This window comes from Leptopilina heterotoma, unplaced genomic scaffold (assembly GCF_015476425.1).
Source record: "Leptopilina heterotoma isolate Lh14 unplaced genomic scaffold, ASM1547642v1 Lhet_114, whole genome shotgun sequence".
Taxonomy (NCBI): Eukaryota; Metazoa; Arthropoda; class Insecta; order Hymenoptera; family Figitidae; genus Leptopilina; species Leptopilina heterotoma.
This window is the reverse complement of record NW_025110833.1, coordinates 1442013-1469669: the sequence shown is the minus strand read 5'-3', so window position 1 is coordinate 1469669 and position 27657 is coordinate 1442013. Positions and strand designations below refer to the sequence as shown.

At 22.8% G+C, this 27657-nt stretch overlaps 1 protein-coding gene and 2 long non-coding RNA genes across 4 annotated transcripts in view; 2 read left to right on the top strand and 1 right to left on the bottom strand.

Annotated features, from left to right (window-relative positions):
• The window catches only part of LOC122507350 (epithelial discoidin domain-containing receptor 1-like), a 267483-nt gene extending 254809 nt beyond the window's left edge, over positions 1 to 12674 (bottom strand). For both annotated transcript variants that reach the window (XM_043620013.1, XM_043620026.1), the window contains exons 1-4: positions 12572 to 12674; positions 9162 to 9363; positions 8595 to 8900; positions 8116 to 8273 (exon numbers count right to left, since the gene is read on the bottom strand). The gene's annotated coding sequence lies outside the window, so the exon portion shown is untranslated. The remainder of the gene's footprint in view (positions 1 to 8115; positions 8274 to 8594; positions 8901 to 9161; positions 9364 to 12571) is intronic.
• Positions 12675 to 15665: 2991 nt separating this feature from the next.
• Positions 15666 to 18254, top strand: LOC122507388. Its single transcript, XR_006302117.1, has 5 exons — positions 15666 to 15995; positions 16213 to 16330; positions 16496 to 16587; positions 17873 to 18020; positions 18134 to 18254. It is a non-coding gene; the product is annotated as an uncharacterized LOC122507388 (long non-coding RNA).
• A 4017-nt stretch (positions 18255 to 22271) lies between these two features.
• Positions 22272 to 27657, top strand: LOC122508291. Its single transcript, XR_006302208.1, has 5 exons — positions 22272 to 22359; positions 23431 to 23564; positions 24748 to 24899; positions 25013 to 25132; positions 27412 to 27657. It is a non-coding gene; the product is annotated as an uncharacterized LOC122508291 (long non-coding RNA).

Genomic DNA, 27657 nt, shown 5'->3' with positions numbered 1-27657 from the left:
GAATCTATCAAATGTGAAGCATTCGGAAGAGCACAGGAAAAAAGAAGTGTTATTTTAACACTAAAAGTAGTGTTAAAACAACACGCAACATTTTTAACCGACACTGTGTGATTTTAACACTTCATTGGTGATAAAATAACACTAGAAGGTGTTAAATTAATATACATTTTAAGTGGGGTTAAAATAACACAAAAATTGTGTTAAAACAACACCATCTGAAAAGTACACGCAACAAATTTAACACATATTTTTTTCTATGAGTGCAATAAAGTTTAACATGAAAAAAGGAAAATTTTTTGAGAAAAGCAAGAATAAAGAAGAACTAGAGGGGGAAGGAAATGACAAAACATTGTATGATTGTTTAAGAATTAATGATGAATGAGAAGAAAAATTATAAACAATGTCAATTGTTAATAATAATTGGTAGCAGTCAAAAGTTAAACGTAAGGAAGAGAATTTTTTTTTGAAAAATCAAAAATAAAAAAAATCTAGTGCAGGAGAAAATGACAAAACATTATGATAAGAAAAAAAATGATAAACAATGTCAATTGTTAATAACAATTGACAAAAGTCAAAATTAAACGTAAGGCGAAGAGAATTTTTTTTTGAAAAATCAGGAATAAAAAAAATCTAGTGTTGTAGAAAACGACAAAACTTTCTAGGATTACTTATTAATTAACGCTGGATGAGAAAAAATTATAAACAATGTTATTTTGTTAACCACAATTGGCAGAAGTCAAAGTTAAATTTAAGAAATGGGAATTTTTTTTTGAAAAATGATGAATATATAAAAAATCAAGTGTTGGAGAAAACGACAAAACTTTCTAGGATTGCTTATTAATTCAAAATTATTTGTATCATTTCAATTCAATTAACATATTTTCTAGAATTTTCAACTAAAATTCTACTTTAAATCAATAACATCAATTATTATTCAATTAAACTTTTGCAAAAAAATTAATTCTACAGAATTGTTAGTTAAAAGTACAAAAAACAATAATTTAATTCTACGAGAAATCAATTATTTAAATACAAAAATAAATAATATTGAATGTTTCTTAAAATTTAATTTTTACGAAGAATTGTATTAACAACTTTTGAAAATATTTTATTTCTTTTAAGGAATATGATTAAAATTTTAATGAAATTTATTATATAAAAGAATTTTATAACCAATTTTTGAAAATAATGGAAAACTTTTTGAAGAATTTTATTAAATTTTTAAAAAATAATTGAATTCCTAAGAAGAATTTAAATAAAAATTTTTGAAAACAATTGAATTCATGAGAAGAATTTTATTAAAATTTTTAAAAATAGATTTCTTGAGAAGAATTTTAAAAAAATTTTGAATTTAAAAAAAAATTTTGAAAATAATTTAATTTCTGCAAAGTATTTTATTACTTTTCAAAAGAATTGAATTCTTGTGATGAATATTGATATTTATCAAAATAATTGAATTTTAAAAAAGAATTTTATTAAAATTCCTTAGAATAATTGATTTTATGGGAAGAATTTATGCGATTTTGTTGTTTATCAAGCTAATTGAATTTTTTTGCAAAATTACTTAAAAATTTTTGAAAATTATTTGATATGAATTTTTCTGCGACGAATTAAATGTTATTTATGAAAATATTTGAATTATTGCAACGAATTTTATTGTTTTATTGAATAATTGAATGTTTCTTAAAATTGAATTCTTTCATCAAGTTTTAATAAAATTTTTAATAATAATTGCATTTTTCAAGGAATTTATTTAAAATTGTACTAAAAATATTTGAAATTCTGCGATGAAAATAATTGAACTCGTAAATGAAATTTTATTATTTATATAAAAATAATTGAAACTTTTTGTAGAATTGTGTCAACAAGTTGTTTCTATAATTAAATCTGTTGATAAATTTTATGAAAATAGTAAATATTTAAAAACATTGAATTGCGGAAAACTTTTAAAAATAATTGAAATGTTGCAAAGAATTTTATTTAAATTTTTGAAAATAATTGAATTTTTGGCGAAAAATTGTGCTATTTATAAAAATAATTGAATTCTTGACGAGCTTGACGAGATATTCATTAAAATTTATAAAAAATAATTGAATTCGTGCAAAGTATTTTATTAAATTTTGTTTAAATAATTGAAATTTTGCCAAGAATTTAATTACAATTTTTGACAATAATTGAATTCTTGAGATGAATTTTGATATTTATCAAAATAATTGAATTTTGGAAAAGAATTTCATTAAAAATCCTTAAAATAATTTGATTTTATGGGAAGAATTTTGTTGGTTATCAAGATAATTGAATTCTTATGCAGAATTACTTAAAAATTATTGAAAATAATTGATTTTCTGCGACGAAAAAAATAGGGGAAATTTTCAAAATAGGGTACATTTAGGGGCCAAATTTAAAAAAAGGGGACTTTTAGGGAAATAGGGGACAGACTGTGAAGCCTGTATCAGATTAATTTTTTCTAAGTAATTAAAATTTAAAGAGTTCTAACAATTTATTATTTTAAACTAATATTTAGATTAAATTAAATATAAAATAATTCATATAATAATTTTATATTAATTGAGTCTACATATTTTAAGAAAAATATTTTGAAAAACCGCAACTGGTGGTTGATTTTTCTCACAATTGCGAGTGACGGAGAGTTAAAAATTGTTATTTAAAAATTTTATAATGCAATAAATATCTACCAACTACAATAAAAAATCCAACTTTTTAATCTTTTTTTATTTACCCTATTTTTGAAAAAATTATTAGAAACAAAAGCGAATTTCGTCAGGTTTTTAGAACATGGACACCATGAGTCACTAGGGAAAAATACCTATGCAACCGACTCCCAGAGCTCATCAGTAACGATAGTGCGCCACCATAATGGGCTTGTGTAATGGAATGTGTTAATACGAGATGTCGTTCGAGATACCAAGTCTGGCTGAACCCAGGAGTATTCGTGCTTAGACTTCCAGAAAATTAAAAGGGTCTTTTCCAGACTAACATTTTAATTACTCTCAAGCAAGATCGCGCATAAAACTTCCAATTTTACTTTTAAAAGAGTAAAACCTACTTCTTCTTCTTTTTAAAGCCTGTCACCAACGTAAATCTATTTTCCACTCCGAAGAAACCATAAAAAAAATATGATTAATACCATATTATTAATATTAACATTAATGTTTAATGTTCCTCAAGGATCATATTTTACTATACACACAGAAAAAATCCATACTCTACATCTATTATCGATAGATATTTTCGAGTAAAAAAAAATTGTATATAAAAAAAAGAAAGAAGAACAGATATCGTTAGGTGTAATAAAATCGGTGGATGATGTAGAGTCGAGATTTACGAGAGTTTTGAAAGCATCAATAAAACGTTGACTGGTGGGACAGACATCATCGAGGCTGACACGTGGTTAGCGTTTGGCAGATTATCACAGAGCACATAGGTATAGATATGACGTGCGCCTATTTTCGACATAAACTATTATATATGGATGGTTAGCGTCAAAGAGAGGGAGAGAATAGTGGATCATATTCGGTGCGCAGAATTACTAAACAATATTGCGTGTGGGTGTGCGTTTTACGAACCAACAAAGCAAATAATAAAATTTTAATTATCGAACAATTTGTTACCAACTATACTGATTTGTTGGGTTGAATAAACTAATAAATTTTCACTGTACGAGTATAAAATAAAATCTCTTAAAAGAGAAAAGGAAAATTATACAATGTATGGAAAGGTACTTAATTTTTCCGAACTTTTATGTTGGTTTTAAACAAATAAAATTAACATTAAAATTTAATTTTCAAAATTAAGTGGGTGTTAGTTTCTGCTTCATGAAACAAAAGCAGGACTCGAACCAATGAAAGTATTTAAAAATACGGACTTTACGGAACAAAATCATTATTTTATATTATAAGAATATTGTACTTCTTTTAAAATTATTTTCATCATTTCAATTCAATTATTATTTTCAAGAATTCCTAACTGAAATTCTTCTTTAAGTCAATTAATTTTCGAAAAAGTTCTCTGACAAGGTAGGTGGTCACTTTTTCTAAAAAATATTTTCTAATCCTTTTTGTCTAAAAAAGCGATTTCTAATAAAATCTGTTTTCTAAAAAACGTTTTTCTAACAAGTTTTGATTTCTAAAAAAAAGTTTTTCTAAAAAGTAATGATTTCTAATATTCATTTTCCTATAAAATTTGTAAAATTCCATAATTTTGATAAAAGTTAGAAAATTGTTAAAAAATTAAGATTAAGAAAATTTTTTATAAAATTACTATTTCTTATCACAATTTGTTAACAAAATTCTGTTCATTTTAAAAAAAAATAATTTGCATCATTTTTATACCAAAATTTGATTCCCGGTCATTTCCCCGAATACAATCCCCCGAATTGATATTTCCCCGAATGCAAATTCCCCGATGACCATTTCCACGAAGCCGATTCCCCGATTAATTTCAAAAATTAATTTATTTATAAAACATTCTTTGAAAAAATTTTAAATATCTTTAGAAAACAAATCCCTATAATTTCTATTTGTTAATTACGATTTTTAACTAGATTATTTTAAAATTTTGTTAAATAGTTTGCATAATTTCTATTTTTTATTATAATTTTTTAACAAAATTTCAAGTATTGTTAAAAAAAAATTTTTGAAAATTACTTCTATTAGAAAAAGAAATTTTTAGAAATTTTAGATAAAATTCATTTTTAAATCAATTTTTATTAGAAAATCCTAATAGAATTCAATTATTTAAATACAAAAATATTGTTACAATGTTTCTTAAAATTCAATTCTCATAAATAATTTAATCAACAAATTTTTAAATAATTTTATTATTTATGAAAATAATTGAATTCCTGAGAAGAATTTTATTATTCTTGAGCATACTTAAATTTCTGCAAAGAATTTTTTTAACTTTTGAAAACAATTGAATTTCTGCAATTATTTGTTACTTCTTCAAAATTAAATTTTTTTTAGTGTTTTTAATTAAAATTTTTCTATAAATCCATTATTTTTAATAATTTTTGAAAAAGTTATTTGGGAAATTTCAAATTCATTTGTATTTAATTAAAATTCCTTTTTAAATCAATTTTTATTAGAAAATTCTACTAGAATTCAATTATTTAGATACAAAAATAAATAATTTATTAAATAATTCAATGTTTCTTAAAATTCAATTCTCATTATAATTTCATCAAGAAATTTTTAAATAATTTTATAATTTATGAAAATAATTGAATTCCTAAGAAGAATTTTATTATTTTTAAACATACTTAAATTTCTGCAAAGAATTTTTTTTAATTTTGAAAATAAGTAATTCAATTTTTACAATAATTTGTTACTTCTTTCAAATGAAATTTTTTTTAGTGTTTTTAATTAAAATGTTTCTATAAATCCATTATTTTTAATAATTTTTGAAAAAGTTATTTGAGTAATTTCAAATTTATTTGTGTTTAACTAAAATTCTTTTTAAAATCAATTTTTATTAGAAAATTCTACTAGAATTCATTTATTTAAATACAAAAAAATTATTTATTGAATATTTTAATGTTTCTTAAAATTGAATTCTGAATAAAGAATTTTATCAACAAATTTTTTAATAATTAAATTGTTTTGACGAATTTTAATAAAATTTTTAAGAATAAATTACATTTTTCGAGGAATTTGATTACAATTGTAATGAAAATAATTGAAATTCTGTAATGAGTTTTATTATTTATGAAAATGATTGAGCTTCTAAAAAGAATTTTATTATGTACGAAAATAATTGAATCTCTGTAAAAATTTTATTATTTACGAAAATAATTAAATTTTTGCGGTAAAATTTTATTAAATTTTTTTTAAATAATTGAATTCTTTTGAAAAATTTGATTAAAACAGTATCTATATAGATATTGAAAATCATTGAATTGAGTAAAATTTTTGAAAATAATTGAAATTTTGCCAAGAATTTTATTAAAATTTTTGAAAATTTATTTTGGAAAAGAATTTTATTTCTAAAGATAATTGTAAATGTTGACCAGAATTTTTTTTTAATTTTTAGACATAATTAAATTTCTGCGAAGAATTAGGTACCCAGTTGGCACCTATATAATTTTGGAAAATTTTATGTTAATATTGAAACAAAAATGAAGCTGAAACTGGCACCAAATTAATTTTTCAAAAAATTTTTTATTGGTTTTAAACAAAAGAAAATTTAACTAGTTTTCATTTTCCCACCTCGATCTTCATTTAAAGAACGAAACTAGATCAAACAAGCTTAAAAATTCTACCTCTTAGTTTTGGGTAAAACCTCTAAATCATATTCGCTCGGCGCTTGTCTCACATGCAGCCAAGATGCATAAAACTCAGAATAACGTCCCGGGACATACCTAAATATTGAACTCAATATCACTCAATTTTATGAAAGAAAAACAATTCATCAAAAGCTAGGATAAAATTATCCAAACATTTACTTTGAAATTTTGATTGCATTCAGTTTTAACTTTAATATCATTCAAAAATTTGAAAATATAATAGAAAAGCGAGAAGAAAGTTCAACTTATCTTTAAAGTATAGAAAAAAGAAATTAAAACTGCTAACAGCAGTTGATTAAAATTATGAAAACAAGCTTCTAAATTGTTAATCGGTTTAACTTTATAATAAATTTTGAATATAATAGAGAAATTAGAAACAAATTTAACTAGTCTTCAAAAAGAAATAAAAGTTTAAACTGACTTTTGACTGGATAAAATTATTTAAATTACAGTTGTATAAAATTTTACCTTTAGAGAATTGTAAATTAACAATAAAAAAATAGTCAAAAAGATATGTTTTTTATAATCGAAGAAACGTTTCGAATTATAAAATATAAAATTTAAATGTTCAGATATAAAAAGGGAGCTTTGGTAGCTCTACCTTATTATATTCCAGAAAATATTTTTACTAATTTTCATCAAAAAAAAATTTTGAATTTAAAGGGAGCTACGCTAGGTCTGCTATACCTTATTGCATTCCCGAAAACAGTTGTAAAAAAAGTCACGAAAAAGTGCATAAAAATATTCAGATTCACTTTGATTTGAAAAAGCGCTATAGCAGCTTTTAAAAATAAGTTTTTTCAAATAAATATATATTACAACAAAATATTTAAGAAATTTATAGAAAAATAATTGAAAAAACAAAACAGTGACGTAAAAATAAGAATTGTGAATGTAAACTGGAAGAACAGTTTACAGTTCAGAATATACCAAAGAGAATAAAAATTCTATCTCCTGGTTGTGGTTCAAAAACTCATCCATTAGACTAAACTTAACTAACCACTAAACTTTGGTAAATCTTCAAAAAGTAAATTATTTTTCTTTTAAATGAGTTGTAGTTTAACATTTTTCCATCGTAAACAAAGAAATTAGCAACTTTCGATTCTGATCCTTTAAAAAAATTACTTTCAGAATTGAATAGAGAAAAATTCGAATTTTTATTCAGAAGTAAAATAAAAATCTAAGTAACAAAAGAAAATTGTGAGTTAAAGAAATTACTAACAATTGAATTCAAGGAAATTTCAAAAATAAATCTAGTTATAAAATTTGATAACTTTTTATAATTTTTTAATTAACTTTGATTAATTAAAAAAAAATTTTTTTGCTTTTATTTGATTAAATTGCAATTTTATTTTTTAACGAAATTAAACAAAGAAACTTTTGTCGAAAATTGTAATGTAGTATTCAAAATTTACTATACAAAATCGTGTATTTTATAAATTACGTCACTATTTTGTTTTTCTTCCTTCCCTGTTTCGAAAAATTTTAACTCTTTTAAATCAGCACAGTAATTAATAAATATCAATTGAAAATTTATTTTATTTTATAAAATAAATTTTTAAATTCATATAATAAATTATAGAAATTATATAAATTGTATAGAATAAATTAGAAAAGCCGAGAAAATTTTATGGCAAGACTCTTAATTTTAGAACTGTAGTTAAAAAATATAATTTTTTATTTATAAATTATATAAGTGTAATTTCCTTTAGTTAAAGGAAAATCATGAGGAAAATTTCAAAACAGAGAAAGGCTTAAATTAATAAATATTCAAAAAAATTTTTTTTAAATTAATAATACAAACCACTCACCGAACGGTGAATCCCACGTTGGCCGATCGATGCCATGCCATCGCGTCTTCCTCAGCAAATGAACCTTTATTTCGAATAATATGCCAAAGCCAATGTGCATAAGTTACTTTTCCTCCTTTATATCCTTTTTTATTCAATATATTTTTTCGAACCAAAAACTGAAACATAGAACAATTAATAATTAATTTTACGACTAATAATAAATAATTTATTTATCATTATTTGATATTTAATAAATAAATTAATAATAAAATAATAATAATTATTATTATTATTATTAATAATTTCTTTATGAGGAAGCAATTAATGATTAATTTTATAATTAATTAAGTTTAAAACACAATATAATTTAGATTCGGTCTCAAAGTTAGAAATATAATTTACAAAATTAATTTTTTAACCTTGAATTTAAATTTAAATTTTTTGAGAAATTATATAATAAATGTTAGCAAATAATAAAAGAATAGTAACTTACATACCTAATAATTTTTTTCCAAAGGAAATGTAAAAAAAATCTCCAATGACAACATAACCAAAAAATGAAAAATGCGTATAAAGTTTGTCTTTCAACTTTTTTTCCGATTCTGATTCTTAAAATATCGGATGTAATTGATGAATATCTTCAAAAATTCTTAAACATTTTCACATTTAATCTTGAATTTTCTTATTCTGTTCAAGTGCTTGTAAAATTGCAACTTTTTTATGACAACAGGAAATTTGCATTATCACACCTCCTCGAAGGAGTTTTTTTTTAATTGTTTCCAGTATATTGCTCTATTGAATTTCTGAAACAAAATAAAATAAGTTGCTTTATTGAATTTCTGAAAGAAATAAATAAAATTTTACTAACTCCAAAATACAGTAGGCAGCACTGAATTTCGTATTAATTTCACATAACCTAAAATTTACGAGAAACATTGTCCTCGCTATGTCTTTAAAGGAAATACGCAAATATATTATTCATTTGTACACTTATTTTGAACAATTTTCTCAAAATTACTTATTCCATTTCTAAAAATGGAGTAATTTGTTCGATTTGTACTCACCAGAACAAAGCGCTTTGACTTGAACATCTGAAGTTTATCCGCATTGTATTTTAGAATTAGATCATTCACTCAATGCTTGTGGACAATGCTAATTACATTTATTACTCTATTAATGCAAAATTATACGATTTGTTGTACTTTAATAAAAGATTCTTATGATTATCAACACATTTTAACGCACTAATGCTCAGGGGGCAATGACCTAGAAAAAATGGCGGATGAGAGAAGAAACTACGCGTGAGAATAGTCTAAAGGCGCGTTCACATGATAAAAGTGGGGGAATAGCAGGGTTGGGTGCTCAAGAATTTGGGCGCCTGTTTTAAATCGAACAAATATTAGCAATATTATTTATTAACTCTTAAAAATTATTAATTGTTAAAAAGATTATAAATAATTGCTGGCATAATTTAAGAATTAAACATTTTTAATACTTTTTTAAATTAACGAATTAATGACTTTTGGAAAATTGTTTAATAATTGTATTAAAAAAATATAATGCAATTAATTTACAAACATTACTTTTTTAACAAACAACAATGAATTATTAATTAATATTAACAATTAATTATTAATAAATATTAACAATTAATTACTAATTAATATTAGCAATTAATTATTAATAAATATTAACAAATAATTACTAATTAATATTGACAATTAACAATAAATTGTTAATAAATATTAACAGTTAATTAATAATTAATATTAACAATTAACAATTAATTCTTAATTAATTATAAATAACTAATTATTAATTAATAATTACAATTAATAATTAATTAATTATAAAATATAAAAATATAAATATAAAATATTTTTATAAATAATATTAGCCCAATTTATCAATTCCGAATTTGAAATAATTATTGTCTAACACAGGCGCCGTTCAAAAAATACGTAACGCTTTAGGGGGGAGGGGGGGTCTAGCTATTTGTTACGGTCAGCAGAAAAAATGGCGCTAATGTATACAACATTGCGTTACATAGGGGGAGGGGGGGTCCAAAATTCTGAAAAATTGCGTTACGTATTTTTTGAACAGCCCCACAATTGTGTTAAAAGTTTTCATGAAATTAAATTATAATAAAAATATTAATAATTAATGATTAAAAATAATTATTAAAATAAATTATTTTTATAAATTTATTGTTAATATAATTTATCAACCCTAAATTAGAATTATTTTTTCTAAAAATTAACGAATTATAGATATTTTTGGTAAATTTTTTATCACAATTGTATTAAAAAATTTAATGCAATTTTCACAAAATTATTTTCTTAACAATTAATAATTAAGAATTTGTTAAATTCTATTATTTAAATTATTTTAATCCTAATACAAATACTTAAATATTAATTGTTTAATAAATAATTTTTCTAAATAATAGTTAGCAGAATTTAATAGTTCAAAATTTGAATTATTTTTTGTTAGAATTAACGAATTGTAGACTTTTTTGTTAAATTTTTTATGACAATTGTGTTAAAAGATTTATTGCAATTTTAAAAAAATTATTTTCTTAACAATTAATAATTTAGAATTTGTTAAATTAAATTATTTTTATAAATAATTGTTAGTATAATGTAACAATTTCAATTTTCAGTTATTTCATGTCAAAATTAACAAATTATCGACTTTTGGTTAATTTCTTAACACGAATTTACCAAAATTTAATTTTTTTTCAATCTTAACACGTAAGTGTTACTTATTTAAGAAATAATTTTTAGAAATAGTACCTATTTAGCAGAATTTAATAATTCCAAATTTAAATTATTACTTTCTTAAAATTAACGAATTATCGATTTTTGGTAAATTTTTTAACACAACTGTGTTAAAAACTTTAATGCAATTTTAAGAAAATTATTTTTTTAACAATTAATAATTTATAATTTTTTAAATTTAGTTATATTTATAAATAATTGTTATCTGAATTTAACAATTCCAATTTTCAATTATAGTATGAAAAAATTAACAAATTACCTACTTTTGGTAAATTTCTTAACAGAAATTAATCAAATTTTAATTATTTCAATCTTAATACTCAAGTATTAATTGTTTAAAAACAGTTTTGGTAAATTATAATTAGCAGAATTTAATAATTCCAAATTTGAATTATTTTTTGTTAAAATTAACGAATTATCGATTTTTGGTAAATTTTTTAACACAAATCTGTTAAAAACTTTACCAAATATCATTTACGAAAATTGTTTAACAATTGTTTAACAAATATTAATTACCAGAAGAAACAATTTTTATAAATAATATTAAGCACAATTTAACAATTCTAAATTTGAATTATTTTTTGTTAAAATTAACGAATTATCGATTTTTGGTAAATTTTTTTAACAAAATTGTGTTAAAAACTTTACCGAATATCATTTACGAAAATTATTTAACATTTAGAAATTATAGGTCTATTAATTGCTAAAATAAATAATATTTATATATATTATTTAGCACAATTCAACAATTTCAAATTTGTAATAATTTCTGTTAATTATAATTTACGAAATTTCTCAGACGGCAAAAAACGATTATATTTTGATAAAAATCAGGTGGTACTTTTCCGGTAATGTAGAAATTGTTACCAATTAATTATTTATCAACTATACCAATGTTAGCTGATTGCTAAGTTTCAAATTGATTTTTCGGAATCTATTTAACTGAAAATTGATGAAAAAGGACTATTAACCACTAAACGGTTCGAGTTGACGGCTATAAAATTAAAACGAAAACATTTTTAGTTACTCGGAAAATGCAGATAAACAGTTGAAATTTTATTCACACCATAAACGTTTAATTGAAAAAACATTTACACTCAGAAAAAAGTTAAATATTAACTAAATACACTACTGTATTGTGTAGACTGAATTTTTTTTAATTTTTTTGCAAAATATTTCAATTCTTTTTCACATTATTTTATTAAGTACTAAATAGATTGAATCTATTTTATTCAATTTTCTATTTTAATTTAAAATTCAACTTAAATGCAATTTAAAATTTAATTTAATTTTAAAATTGTTAAAATTTAATTTAATTTTAAAAATGTTAAAATAGAATTGAGAAAAATTTGTTTCTTTTGTTTTATTTTAAATATGTCCCTAAAGTTTCGAACGTTCGTATGAACGACAAAATTTTTATTACTTTTTTTAATTTAAATTTTATTTACCAAATATTATTTTATATAATTTAAAAATTAATTAAAAATAAATGTTTTGTTAATATTTATGAATTTTTAATGAGTGTATTTCATGTTTTATTCTGATTCATATTTAATAAATTTAATTTTAATTCAAATTAAATTAAAATGTTTTGTTAATATTTATGAATTTTTAATGAGTGTATTTTATGTTTTATTCTGATTCATACTCAATAAATTTAATTTTAATTCAAATTAAATAAAAATGTTTTGTACCTATTATTCCAAAAGATGAAAGTATGTTACTTTCTGAAGCATCAGGTCTCGGAATTTCATCTTTCGCTGATTCTGGGTGGTTAACTGGAATCACTATTCCCTGGAACCTGCTGTGCTTAAACTTCAGTCTAAAAATTAAAGGTATAATGTACAAAATTATTTTGTTTTCATTTTTATATGCTTGAATAAATTATATATAATAAAGAAATATAAGCATGCATATAAGAAAGAAGGAGATAAATTACAAATTTACATAATCTGCATCAACTTTTTTTCAAGTAAATTTTCCAACGTGACATTGACCATTGACTGCAGGTTGTAAACGTGACGCTCGTTTATGGCAGCAGGTAATTTGCATTATCACACCACTTTGACGGACTTTTTTCATTGTTGCGTGTTTTCTGCTTTATGGGATTCCTAAAACAAATGAAAGATAAATTTATAGGCACAAAAGCAGTATAATATGCGATTTCTGCTTAACCTCAAAAATTTATGATAAACATTACTCTTACTGTCTTTAAACACAAAGTTTACTGACATATTATTCATTTAGTCATTTTTTTTCCTTTTCTCAACAATATTTACGCTATTGTTAAAGAAATATTTTACCAGAGGAAAGAATAACAATAGAAACATCTGAAGTTCATCCGAATTGTATTTTAGAATTTAGGTCATTCAACTTATATTTGTGAAATTGTAGACTTTGTAAAACAAGAATTATTTTCTTTTATTGCATTTTCACTTCAAGATTATTCATTATAATGCACTTTAAATGAAAGATTCTTACGATTGTCAAGAAACTTGTACGGAAAGAAAAATAAATAGTTGACAATTGACAAAGAAACTAGTCGTCTGAAGGTGGCCGAATGTGACTTAAAGGTGGGTTTCCATGAATGGAGTGGGGGAATAGCAGGGTTGGGTGCATAAGGAATTTTGTTAAACTTAAGCGTAAATAATAATTAATAAATTAAATATTTTATCATCAATCTCAAAAAACATATTATTTATATTGAAAATACATTAAATTATTATCAAATTTCAAAAAAATTAAAGTTTTTATAGTAATATTTCGTTAATAAAAGCAATTTTTGTTTAATCAGAAATTCTAAATAAACTCTAAACTTAGTGTAGGCAAAAACATTTTGCCAACAAAATATTCATTTAAATAATTAATTTTGTATATTTTCTTGCAAATATTTATTGTAATGATAAAAAATAAACTTACAAAACCACCAAAACAGTGCTTTGGCAACAGAATCTGAAGTTCTTCTGGCGTTTTGAGATTCTGGTCATTCATTCCGTGATTGTGAACTTGCAGGCTTTTTAGGAAAATGTTTTCGCCTTTTTCCTTGCTATCGTACTTGAAAATTATTCATTTTGATGCAATTTGATAAAAGATTCTTCTAATTTTCTCAAAATTTAGTGATTATCTAGAAAAAATGTCTGGCGTGAGAAAGAAACTTATCGCCTGGCCGAATGTGACTTAAAGGTGGGTTTCCATGAATGGAGTGGGGGAATAGCAGGGTTGGGTGCATAAGGAATTTTGTTAAACTTAAGCGTAAATAATAATTAATAAATTAAATATTTTATCATCAATCTCAAAAAACATATTATTTATATTAAAAATACATTAAATTATTATCAAATTTCAAAAAAATTAAACTTTTTATAGTAATATTTCGTTAGTAAAAGCAATTTTTGATTGACTAGAAATTCTCAATAAACTCTAACCTTAGTGTAGGTAAAAACATTTTGCTAATAAAATATTCATTTAATCAATTGACTTTGTATATTTTCTTGAAAATATTTATTGTAATAATAGAAAATAAGCAGTTTATACTTACCAAAACAGAATAGTTGCTTTGACTGGAGAATCTGAAGTCCTTTTGTCATTTTGAGATTCTGGTCGTTCATCCCGTGATTGTGAACTTGCAGGTCTTTTAGGAAAATAATTTTCCCTTTTTCCTTGCTCTAGTTGTCGAAAATTATACATTTTGATGCAATCTAATGAAAGATTCTTCTAATTTTAAAAAAACTTTGTAAATATCTAGAAAAAATGTCTGATATGAGAAGAATTGTCGCCTGAATGTGGGCGAATGTAGCTTAAAGGTGGGTTTCCATGAATGGAGTGGGGGAATAGCAGGGTTGGGTGTTTGACGAATTTGTTTTATTAGAAAATTTTAAACACCCAACCCTGACATACCCCCACTTTTTTTATGTAAACCCACCCTCGAACTGCATTCGGCCACATTCAGGCGACAAGATGGCGACACTTTACGGCAGACATTTTATGAAAGTGAGTACAAAACTTTTGGAAAGTCAGAAGCATCTTTAATTAAATTGCATCAAATTTAATAATTTTCTACTACTAGAGAAATGAAAAAGACGTAAATGTATAATTGCAGGACCTGCAGTTCACAATACTGAGATGAATAACCTACAAAATTTAGTCGGGATATGCTTCGGATAGTGAAAGAACTTTGTTCTAGTAAGTATAAATTGCCTTTCTTATAAATGCAATGAACATTTTTTAGAAAATGCATGAAAATAGATGAATAATCATATAAATTTGTTGTCGAATTGTTTGTATCACCACTGAGAGTTTATCACGAATTTGAGGTTAGGTCAAATTAGCATTTGTTAACAACATGAAGTAGTGTGTTAACAAAATATTTTTAAAAAAAGTTGCATTTTTTTTAAATTTGATAATAATATGCAGTTTTCTGCATATATGATGCACTTCCGGTTAGGTTCTGCGCATTTTTTATGGTAATTTCAGTTGCGCATTACCTGAACGGAAAAACACCATATATATACAGTTATCTGTAACATATTTAATATTTTCATAATAAATAAAGTATAAATAAAAAGTTTTGTATCAATTAAAATATTTAATGTTATATTTAAAGTTTTTTCTCAAGTGTTAAGATATTTGTCCAAAATTCTTAAGCATCCAACCCTGCTTTTCCCCCACTCCATTCATGAAAACCCACCTTTAAGCTACATTCGCCTACATTCAGGCGACAAGTTTCTTCTCACGTCCGACATTTTTTTCTAGAATCTGTACAAAAGTTTTGAAAAATCGGAAGAATCTTTCATTAAATTGAATTAAAGTGAATAATTTGTACTACAAGAGCAGTGAAAAAAACGAAAATGTTTTCCTGAAAGACCTGCAAGTTGTTGAAAGATAAGGTGAATGACCTGAAATACAAAATTTTGTCGGGCTATGCGCAGGAAGCACTTTGTTGTTGTTATGAGTATAAATTGATATTTATAAAAAAAGAATATGCACTTTTGAGAAAAAAATATAAAAACAATATACTAAACGATGAATATTTTTCACGAATTTTTTAAATGTCGACATAATAGTTATCAAAAGTTGGAGGATAAATTTCAGATCACGAAGGCAAAGTCCTTTGTTTTGGTGAGTATGAATTACTCCGTTTCTAGAAATTGAGTAATTTATAAGTAATTATGAGAAAATTATTTAAAATTACTGACTGAATAAATAATATATTTGCGTATTTCCTGTAAAGACTGTAAAGACACGAAAATTTTAGGTTAAGTGACATTTTTCGCGAAATTCGGTACTATTTAACGTATTTTGGAGACAGTAATAAAATTTTTTGTTTTTGTTACAGAAATTCAATATAACAATATACGGGAAACAAAAAAATTCTTTCGAGAAGGTGTGATCCTGCAAACATTCAGTTACCAGAAAAAAAACAACTTTGCAACAAATGCGACAATATGTAATAGGTAATGTCATGTTTGGAGATTTCCTTCAAAAATTGATGCCGAATTATGTAAATTTGTATTTTATTTCCTTTTTTTGCAAATACTTATATTTATTTTTTATGCAAAATTTATTCTAGAGTATAAAATTTATAAAAAAATAATTTTAAACATATTTTTAATTTTTAGACGGAAGATGAAGTACAATAGTTTCCAGGGAACAGTTAACACAACAGGATAACAGTTAACAACCCAGAATCAGCAAATGCTGGTTTCAAAACGTATGTACTTTAGAAAGAAAAATGTAATTTCACCGTATCGAAGAAAGTATTCATTACAAAAATCAATTAAATCCACTCAGAAAAAATTTATAAATATCAACAAAATTTCGAGTTAATTTACCAAATATTTAATCTATTTATTGGACTCAATAATTTAGTTTATATAAAATTCTTTTCCAACACAAAAAATTGATTTTCAATATAATAATTTTAAATAGAAAAGAATTATAATTTTTTACAGTTTTCTTTAATAACACTAAATGATATATTGAATTTCAGTCTAATTTTAAATGAATGCAAAAAATTAAAAAAAATAATCGTTTCATTAGTGAATTAATTAAAAGAAGAACTTTGATCTTTTGTAAAAGAATTTAAAAAATTTATTCTACACAAAATAATAGTGCATTTAGCAGATTAACATTTTACTAAGTGTATAAATGTTTAGTTTTTGTAACAAATAATTATTTATTAAAATTGTTAAATTTCGATAAATGTTAATTATAAAAATTATTTTTTAACAATGAATATTTCAGTATTAAAAAGTTATTAAGTTAATACTGAAGGATAAAAAGAATAATTATTTAAATATAAAAAAGCATTCAATTTTTGTAAAGTTTTCTGTTTTTAAAAATTTACCAAAAGTAATTAACTTATTAGTTTTGGAATAAAATAATTAAAAATTGGAATTATTAGACTCTGCTATTGTTTATAAAAATAATTTTTTAACTAACAATTCATAGTTATTAAAAAAAATAATTGAAACAAGTTAAGTAATTTAATTTAATTATTTTTGTTTTAATAATTATGAATTCTTATATTCTATTATTATTTATAAAATTTAATTTAACAAATAATTCATAACTATTAAAACAAAAATAATTGAAATAAATTAAATAATTAAATTAAATAAATTAAAAAGAATATAATTTTGATAAATTAATTTCAGTTAAATTTTTAACCCAAATGGACCAAAAAATTTACTAAGAAGTATCTAATTCGTCAATTTTAATAAAAAATTATTCAAATTAGAAAAGTTGTTAATCTCCGCTGACTATTATATATAAAATTTATTTATTTCAATTAACACTTAAGTATTAATTATTGAACAAAATCATTTTAGTAAACTTTTTAACACTATTGTGCTTAAAACTTTAACAAGAATCGCAGATTAGTTAATCTAAAAACGTATTTCTAATTTAGAATTGTTAAATTGTGCGCTAGCTATTGTTTATAAACTTTGTATTTGAATTTGTAATATCTGTAAAATTTTTCTTATCTGTTTCAGTAATTCAATAGAGCAAAGACAAAAAACCATTAAAAACATTCTTTTACGAACGTGTGATTCTACAAAATTTTCGTTGTCATAATGAAGTGACAATCTTACAATTAAAAGCCTATTAACGTCAAGACGGAAAATTTTCTCCAAAAAATAGGTGCAGGATTACGTAATTTTTAATTCATTATTATTTATGCCTAAAATTATTTTTTCTATAAAATTTATTCTTAATTATAATAAATAAATAATTTTACAATCTTTCATTTTCAGACTGAAGTTTAAGTACAGCAGATTCCAGAGAACAGTGATTCCATTGTTAACCATCCAGAATCCGAAAAGATTAAGTTCTTTGACTTGATTCAGAAATTAAAATACTATCAAAATATCAAAGTAGAGGTAACAATTGAAAACATAAATAAAACAAAAAACACTCAGAAAAAAATCATAAATATCAACAAAACAAATTTATTTTTCTAAATTCTTTATCGATTTATTTATAAATCAAAGGTTTTTAAGACTCAATAATTAAGTTTATTAAAAATTAATTTTTTTAATACTGAAAAGTTTTCCAGATTCAATTTAATTATTTTAAATAAAATAAAATTATAGTTCTTTATTAATTCTGTTAGTAATTCATTCGATTAAATTAAATTTAAATAAATTGAATGCCAGTTTAATTTTAAATGAATATAAAAAAAATTAAATTAAGTAAACATTTGCTTAATCATGAAATTAAATAAAAAAGAATAAATATTTTTGTAAATGAATAAAAACAAATTCAGTTTCCTAAAAAGTAGTATTTAGTTGTATTTAGTTGCTATTTTACTTTTTTCTGAGTGCAAATATGTTTTTTCGTTTAAAGGTTTACAAAATTTAGGAATCATTATTGGAAATTTTCAAGTCATTATATAAACGCCAATTGTTTATTGGCTACTAGTCATTCGACAATTTCCAATTAAATGCATTCCGAAAAGATTAATTGACATTTAACAATCAGCAAAAACATTAATATGGTTGAAAAATAATTAATTAATAACAATTTTACAAACATTAGAGAAGTCCCAATTATTTTCTATAAAATGATAATCATTTCCAGACAGTAAAAAATTTCTTACTTATTTCTAAATTAATTGATTAACTAATTCAATTAATTAATTTAAATTTATTTATTTTTGTTAGTATTTATAAAATTTATTTTAACAGTTAATACTTCAAGTATTAATGTTAGAAAAAATTTAATAACTGAATTTCAGTAAAATTTTTTCCATAATTTCATTTTTAATTTACAATTATAAACAGAAGTAATTTTTCATTTAAATTCAAAAATTTATTAAAAATTCAATATTTGTTAATTTTATTCAGTAATTCAAAATTTGAATTATTCAGTTAATTTTTAATTAATTATCACTTCAATTAATTAATAGTTAATTAATAACAATAATATAGAAAAATTATTTTTTAACAATTAGATCATTCTTAAATATTAAGTTACAAAAATGAAATAAATATTACTCAATTTGTATGTTTTAAAACATTTATATAAATAATTTTAAAAAAATTAAATAATTAATTAAAAATTACCGAATTACTTTTAATATTAAAAGTCGTTAATTCGGTAATTTTTACATAAAATAATTGATAATTAAAATTGTTAAATTCGGCTATTATTTACAAAATTAACTTTTTCAATAATTAATTATTAATAAATAATAAAATATAATAAAATATTAATAAATGCGAATAACAATTATTAATTGTCAAAAAATAATTTTATATATATCAATTATTCAGTGAATTTTTTAACACAATTGTGTTAAAAATTTATTAAAAAGTTTTCATTTTATTAATTTTTTCAATAAATATTGCAAATTTAGAATTATAAATTATGCTATTTATTTAAAAAATTATTTATATTAATAATTAACACTTTAGTATTAATTAATACATTGTAATTATTAATTAACACTTCAGTATTAATTAATACAATATAAGTCTTTAATTAGTTGATTTTAACAAAAAATAATTGCAATTTTTAATTGTTGCATTCTGCAAACTATTATTAATAGAAATTGTTTTATTTATCTATTAAATACATAAGTAATGTTTTAACCCCTTCACTGTCAGTGGGCTCTATAGAGCCATAAAAATGTCGTGCCCTGTATGTCCATGGGCTCTATAGGGCCATCGAAAAAAAAGACATTTAAAAGTTAACGAATATGGCTAAAAATCCTTACTCGGGGGTTTTCGGGGTCGCTGAATCCAAATCCGTTGTCGAAAATTCAAAATTCAAAATGGCGGCTTCAAAATGGTGCCCAAAAAAAATTTTTAAGTTAACGAATCTGTCTAAAAATACCTTAAAATGCCTACTCGGGAGTTTTCTAGGTCGCTGATTCCAAATCCGTGGTCAAAAATTCAAGATTTAAAATGGCTGCTTTAAAAAAGCTAAAAAAAAATTTTTAAGTTAACGAATTCGTTAACTTTTTAATTTTTTTTGGTGGATATTTTGAAGCCGCTATTTTGAATTTTGGCTTTTCGACCACGGATTTTGAATCAGTGACCTCAAAAACATATAATATGACAATATCATGATTTTTAAAAAAAAAATTTTTTTTGAACACTTATGGCACAAAAACTTTATTTTGGGGCGCATGATTATTCCCCAAATGTCAATTTTGCGAAATGTCATTTTTGCGAACTGCACTTTTGCGAAATGTCATTTTTCCGAAATGTCATTTTTGCGAAATGTCATTTTTGCGAAAAGTCATTTTTACGAAAAGTCACTTTTACGAATTGTCATTTTTGCGAAAAGCCATTCTTGCGAAATGTCATTTTTGCGAAAAGCCGTTTTTGCGAAATGTCATTTTTACGAAAAGTCATATCAGCAAAAAGTCAATTTTGCGAAATGTCATTTTTACGAATTGTCATTTTTGCGAAAAGTCATTTTTACGAAAAGTCATTTTTGCGAAAAGCAAATTTTGCGAAATGTCATTTTTACGAATTGTCATTTTTGCGAAATGTCACTTTTACGAATCGCCATTTTTACGAATTGTCACTTTTGCGAATCGACATTCTTACGAAATGTCATTTTTACGAATTGTAATTTTTGCGAAATATCATTTTTGCGAAAAGTCATTTTTGCGAAATGTCATTTTTACGAAAAGTTATTTATGCGAAAAGTCATTTTTGCGAAATGGCATTTTTACGAATTGTCATTGTTGCGAAAAGCCGTTTTTGCGAAATGTCATTTTTGCGAAAAGCCATTTTTACGAAAAGTCATTTTAGCGAAAAGTCAATTTTGCGAAATGTCATTTTTACGAATTGTCATTTTTGCGAAAAGTCATTTTTACGAAATGTCATTTTTGCGAAAAGTCAATTTTGCGAAATGTCATTTTTACGAATTGTCACTTTTGCGAAATGTCATTTTTGCGAAAAATACAATAGTAAACTAGTAGTATATATAGATTCACTATTGTATTTTTCGCAAAAATGACAATTCGTAAAAATGACATTTGGCAAAATTGACTTTTCGCAAAAATGACATTTCGTAAAAATGACTTTTCGCAAAAATGACAATTCGTAAAAATGACATTTCGCAAAAATGACATTTCGCAAAAATAGCTTTTCGTAAAAATGACATTTCGCAAAAATGACATTTCGCAAAAACGGCTTTTCGCAACAATGACAATTCGTAAAAATGCCATTTCGCAAAAATGACTTGTCGCAAAAATAACTTTTCGTAAAAATGACATTTCGCAAAAATTACTTTTCGCAAAAATGATATTTCGAAAAAATTACAATTCGTAAAAATGACATTTCGTAAAAATGTCGATTCGCAAAAGTGACAATTCGTAAAAATGGCGATTCGCAAAAGTGACATTTCGCAAAAATGACAATTCGTAAAAATGACATTTCGCAAAATTTGCTTTTCGCTGATATGACTTTTCGTAAAAATGACATTTCGCAAAAATGACATTTCGCAAAAACGGCTTTTCGCAAAAATGACATTTCGCAAGAATGGCTTTTCGCAAAAATGACAATTCGTAAAAATGACTTTTCGTAAAAATGACTTTTCGCAAAAATGACATTTCGCAAGAATGGCTTTTCGCAAAAATGACAATTCGTAAAAATGACTTTTCGTAAAAATGACTTTTCGCAAAAATGACATTTCGCAAAAATGACATTTCGGAAAAATGACTTTTCGCAAAAGTGCAGTTCGCAAAAATGACATTTCGCAAAAATGACATTTGGGGAATAATCATGCGCCCCCTTTATTTTCACTCGACTGTGAAGGGGTTAAGTGAAATTTGAATTTTCGCGCCTGTTATCCCCCCACTGTGTTCATGTGAACGCGCCTTTCTCTAGGCACTGCTGCTACCTTCACACTGCACGCCAATTCACTGTCATGGCGTCCACACAAGAAAGATTGACGTGTGTTTGGAAAATTTTTAATCTTCTCATTTAGTGTTAATCCTAACAAATATTATGAATATTTTACGGTAATTAACTTTTCCTTAACGTTAATAATTGATATATTGTAAAAGTTTCCGAGAAAAAATGAAAAATTTCAATATTTTTGGAAAATAGAAAATGTCAATTTTTGTCGGAATGTTCAGAATCCAGAATCAAATTTTCTTGAATCAGGCATATATTATCGATTATTATCAAGATCTTTACATAATTGAGATTATATATGCCTATTGAATCAATATTTTCTAAAAGTAATAATGAAAATAGAAAAAAAAGTTTCGTAAAAATGTGATAAGGTTTATCAAGATTTGTAGGTTATGTGAAATTTGCTCCATTCTTGATATTTACTCTTTATTTACGTTTGTGAATTTTTTTCATTTGTTTCAGAATTTCAATTCTGAATTTAATTCAATTTCAAGATCTTTACATAATTGAAATTATATATGCCTATCGAATCAATATTTTCTAAAAGTAATAATGAAAATAGAAAAAAAAATTTTCGTAAATATGTGCATTTCCAAAGCCTTTTTTTCTAAGTCATTTCACATACTGTATTAACGGTAGTGACAATCGTAAGAATCCTTCATTACAATGCGACAAATAGTATCATTTTAAAGTAAATAAAGTAATAAATGGAATTATTTATTGTTTTACATAAACTACAAAGTAACATACATATATCGGGTGAATGACCTGAATTTCGAAATATAATGCAAACCATTTTCTAAAGTTCGTGTCAAAGCTCTTTGTTTTTTGTAAGTAAAAATTATCTAAACTTTTGCAATTAGATAAGTAATTTTGAAAAAAGGGTTGAAAATAAGTGAGTAAATGAATAATATATTTGCGAATTCTTTCGAGAAGGTGTGATCCAGCAAACATTGAGTTACCAGAATAAAAACCACTTTGCAACAAATGCGACAATATGTAATAGGTAATGTCATGTTTGGAGATTTCCTTCAAAAATTGATGCAGAATTATGTAAATTTGCATTCTATTTCCTTTTTTTTTGTAAATACTTATATATTTATTTTTTAAGAAAAATTTATTCTAGAGTATAAAATTTATAAAAATATAATTTTAAACATATTTTTAATTTTTAGACGGAAGTTGAAGTACAATAGTTTCCAGGGAACAGTTAACACAACAGGATAACAGTTAACAACCCAGAATCAGCAAATGCCGAAGTTTCAAAACGTACTTTAGAAAAAAATGTACTTTCACCGTATCGCAGAAGGTATTCATTACAAAAATCAATTAAATACATACAGAAAAAATTTATAAATATCAACAAAATTTCGAGTTAACTTACCAAATATTTAATCTATTTATTAGACTCAATAATTTAGTTTATATAAAATTCTTTTCCAACACAAAAAATTGATTTTCAATATAATAATTTTAAATAGAAAAGAATTATAATTTTTTACAGTTTTCTTTAATAACACTAAATGATATATTGAATTTTAGTTGAATTTTAAATGAATGCAAAAAATTAAAACAAATAATCGTTTCATTAGTGAATTAATTAAAAGAAGAACTTTGATCTTTTGTAAAAGAATTTAAAAAATTTATTCTACACAAAATAATAGTGCATTTAGCAGATTAACATTTTACTAAGTGTATAAATGTTTAGTTTTTGTAACAAATAATTATTTATTAAAATTGTTAAATTTCGATAAATGTTAATTATAAAAATTATTTTTTAACAATGAATATTTCAGTATTAAAAAGTTATTAAGTTAATACTGAAGGATAAAAAGAATAATTATTTAAATATAAAAAAGAATTCAATTTTTGTAAAGTTTTCTGTTTTTAAAAATTTACCAAAAGTAATTAACTTATTAGTTTTGGAATAAAATAATTAAAAATTGGAATCATTAGACTCTGCTATTGTTTATAAAAATAATTTTTTAACTAACAACTCATAGTTATTAAAACAAAAATAATTGAAACAAATTAAGTAATTTAATTTAATTATTTTTGTTTTAATAATTATGAATTCTTATATTCTATTATTATTCTGCTTTTATATATAAAATTTATTGTAACAAATAGTTCATAAGTATTTAAAAAGAAAAATAATTGAAATAAATTAAATATTTCAAGTAATTAAAATGAAATTAATTTCGATAAATTAATATCAGTTAAATTTTTTTAACCCAACTGAGCTAAAAAGTTAATTAGAAGTATCTAATTTGTCAATTTAAACAAAAATTTATTCAAATTTGGAATTGTTAATTTCTGCTGACTGGTATATTTAAAAGTTCTTATTTTGCAATTAACACTGAAATAATAATTGTTGTTTAATTAATCTAAAAAAATATTTTTGTAATTCATAATTGTTAAATTGTGTGCTATTGTTTATAAACATTATGCTTGAATTTGTAATATTTATAAAATTTTTTTATCTGTTACAGTAATTAAATAGAGTGAAGACAAAAAACCATTAAAAACAATCTTCCATGGACGTGTGCTTCTGCAAAATTATTGTTGCCATAATGAAGTGACAATCTTACAATTAAAAGCCTTTTAGTTAATGTCAAGATGGAAAATTTTCTCCAAAAAATAGGTGCAGTAATATGTAATTTTTAATTTATTATTATTTATGCCTAAAATTATTTTTTCTACAAAATTTATTCTTAATTATAATAAATAAATAATTTTACAATCTTTCATTTTCAGACTGAAGTTTAAGTACAGCAGATTCCAGAGAACAGTGATTCCATTGTTAACCATCCAGAATCCGAAAAGATTAAGTTCTTTGACTTGATTCAGAAATTAAAATACTATAAAAATATCAAAGTAAGTAACAATTGAAAACATAAATAAAACAAAAAACACTCAGAAAAAAAATCATAAATATCAACAAAACAAAATTATTTTACTAAATTCTTTAACGATTTATTTATAAATCAAAGGTTTTTAAGACTCAATAAATAAGTTTATTAAAAATTTTTTTTTTTAATACAAAAAAGTTTTCCAGATTTAATTTAATTATTTTAAAGAAAATGAAATTAACATTATTAATTTTGTTACTCATTTAATTGATTAAATTAAATTTAAATAAATTGAATGCCAGTTTAATTTTAAATGAATAAAAAAAATAAATTAAGTAAACATTTGCTTAATCATGAAATTAAATAAAAAAGAATAAATATTTTTGTAAATGAATAAAAAAAAAGTCAGTCTCTAAAAAAGTAGTGAATTTAGTTGATATTTTACTTTTTTCTGAGTGCATTTTTTTTTCGTTTAAAGGTTTACAAAATTTAAGAATCTTTAATTTGAAATTTCCAAATCATTATAGAAATCTTTTCCCTTCAATATTATGGTCATAAACGCCAATTGTTTATAGGCTAATAGTCGTTATTCGGAAATTTTCAATTAAATGCATTTCGAAGAAATTAATTGAAATTTAACAATCAGCTAACATTAATATGATTGATAAATAATTAATTGATAACAATTTTTAAAACATTAGAAAAGTCCTAATTATTGTTTTATGAAAAGATAATCATTTCCTGTTCAGTAAGAAATTTCTTTTTTAAATCTTATTTAATTGATTAACTAATGCAATTAATTTATTTAAATTTATTTATTTTTATTATTATTTATGAAATTTATTATAACATTTAATACTTTAAGTATTAAATGTTAGAAAAAATTTAATAACTGATTTTTGATAATATTTTTCCACCGTTTAATTTACAATTATAAAACAAAATTAATTTTTTATTTAAAATTCAAAAATTTATTAAAAATTGAAAATTTGTTAATTTCAGCAAAAAATAATTCAAAATTTCAGTTATTCAGTTAATTTAATGAATTATTACTTTAATTAATTAATAGTTAATTCATTACAATAGTATAGAAAAATTATTTTTTTAACAATTAGATAATTCTTAAATATTAAGTTATAAAAATGAAATAAATATTGGTAAATTTTCATGTTTTAAAACATTTATATAAATAATTAAAGAGAAATGATAAAATTATTAATTTAAAATTACCAAATTACTTTTAATATTAAAAGTTGTTAATTCGGTAATTTTTACATGAAGTAATTAATAATTAAAATTGTTAAATTCTGCTATTACATACAAAACTAACTTTTTTAAAATAATTAATTATTAATAAATAATAAAATATAATAAAAAATTAATAAATAAATAACAATTATTAATTGTCAAAAAAATAATTTTATATATCAATTTCAGTGCTTTTTTTAACACAATTGTGTTAAAAATTTATTAGGAAGTTTTTATTTTAATAATTTTTTCAATAAATATTGCAAATTTAGAATTATAAATTATGCTATTTATTTAAAAAATTATTTATATTAATAATTAACACTTTAATAGTATTAATTAATACATTGTTATTATTAATTAACTCTTCAGTATTAATTAATACTATATAAGTCTTTAATTAGTTGATTTTAACACAAAAATAATTGCAATTTTAAATTGTTGCATTCTGCAAACTATTATTAATAGAAATTGTTTTATTTATCTATTAAATACATAAGTAATGTTTTAAGTGAAATTTGAATTTTCGCGCCTGTTTTTCCCCCACTGTGTTCATGTGAACGCGCCTTTCTCTCGGCACTGCTGCTACCTTCACACTGCACGCCAATTCACTGTCATGGCGTCCACACAAGAAAGATTGACGTGTGTTTGGAAAATTTTTAATCTTCTCATTTGGTGTTAATCCTAACAAATATTATGAATATTTTACGGTAAATAACTTTTCCTTAACGTTAATAATTGATATATTGTAAAAGTTTCCGAGAAAAAATGAAAAAAGTCAATATTTTTGGAAAAAAGAAAATGTCAATTTTTGTCAGAATGGTCAGAATCCAAAATCAAATTTTCTTGAATCGGGCATATATTATCGATTATTAGCAAGATCTTTACATAATTGAGATTATATTTGCTTATCGAATCAATATTTTCTAAAAGTAATAATGAAAATAGAAAAGAAATTTCGTAAATATGTGATAATGTTTATCAAGATTTGTAGGTTATGTGAAATTTGCTCCATTCTTGGTATTTACGTTTGTGAATTTTTTTCATTTGTTTCAGAATTTCAATAGAGCAATATAAGTAGAAACAATTAAAAATACTATTTTCAAGTATTGTGATGATGCTGATTTTCGGTTGTCATAAAAAATGGGGATTATACAAACTCCCTTATGACATGAATTTCAAGACCAAAGTATTATCATCGATATTTAAAAACAATCTGGTGTACAATTAACTACAAATCGGGTGTTTTACATTATTTCGAGATTTTAAGGTTATGTTGCCATTGTTTGGAGATTGTCTTAT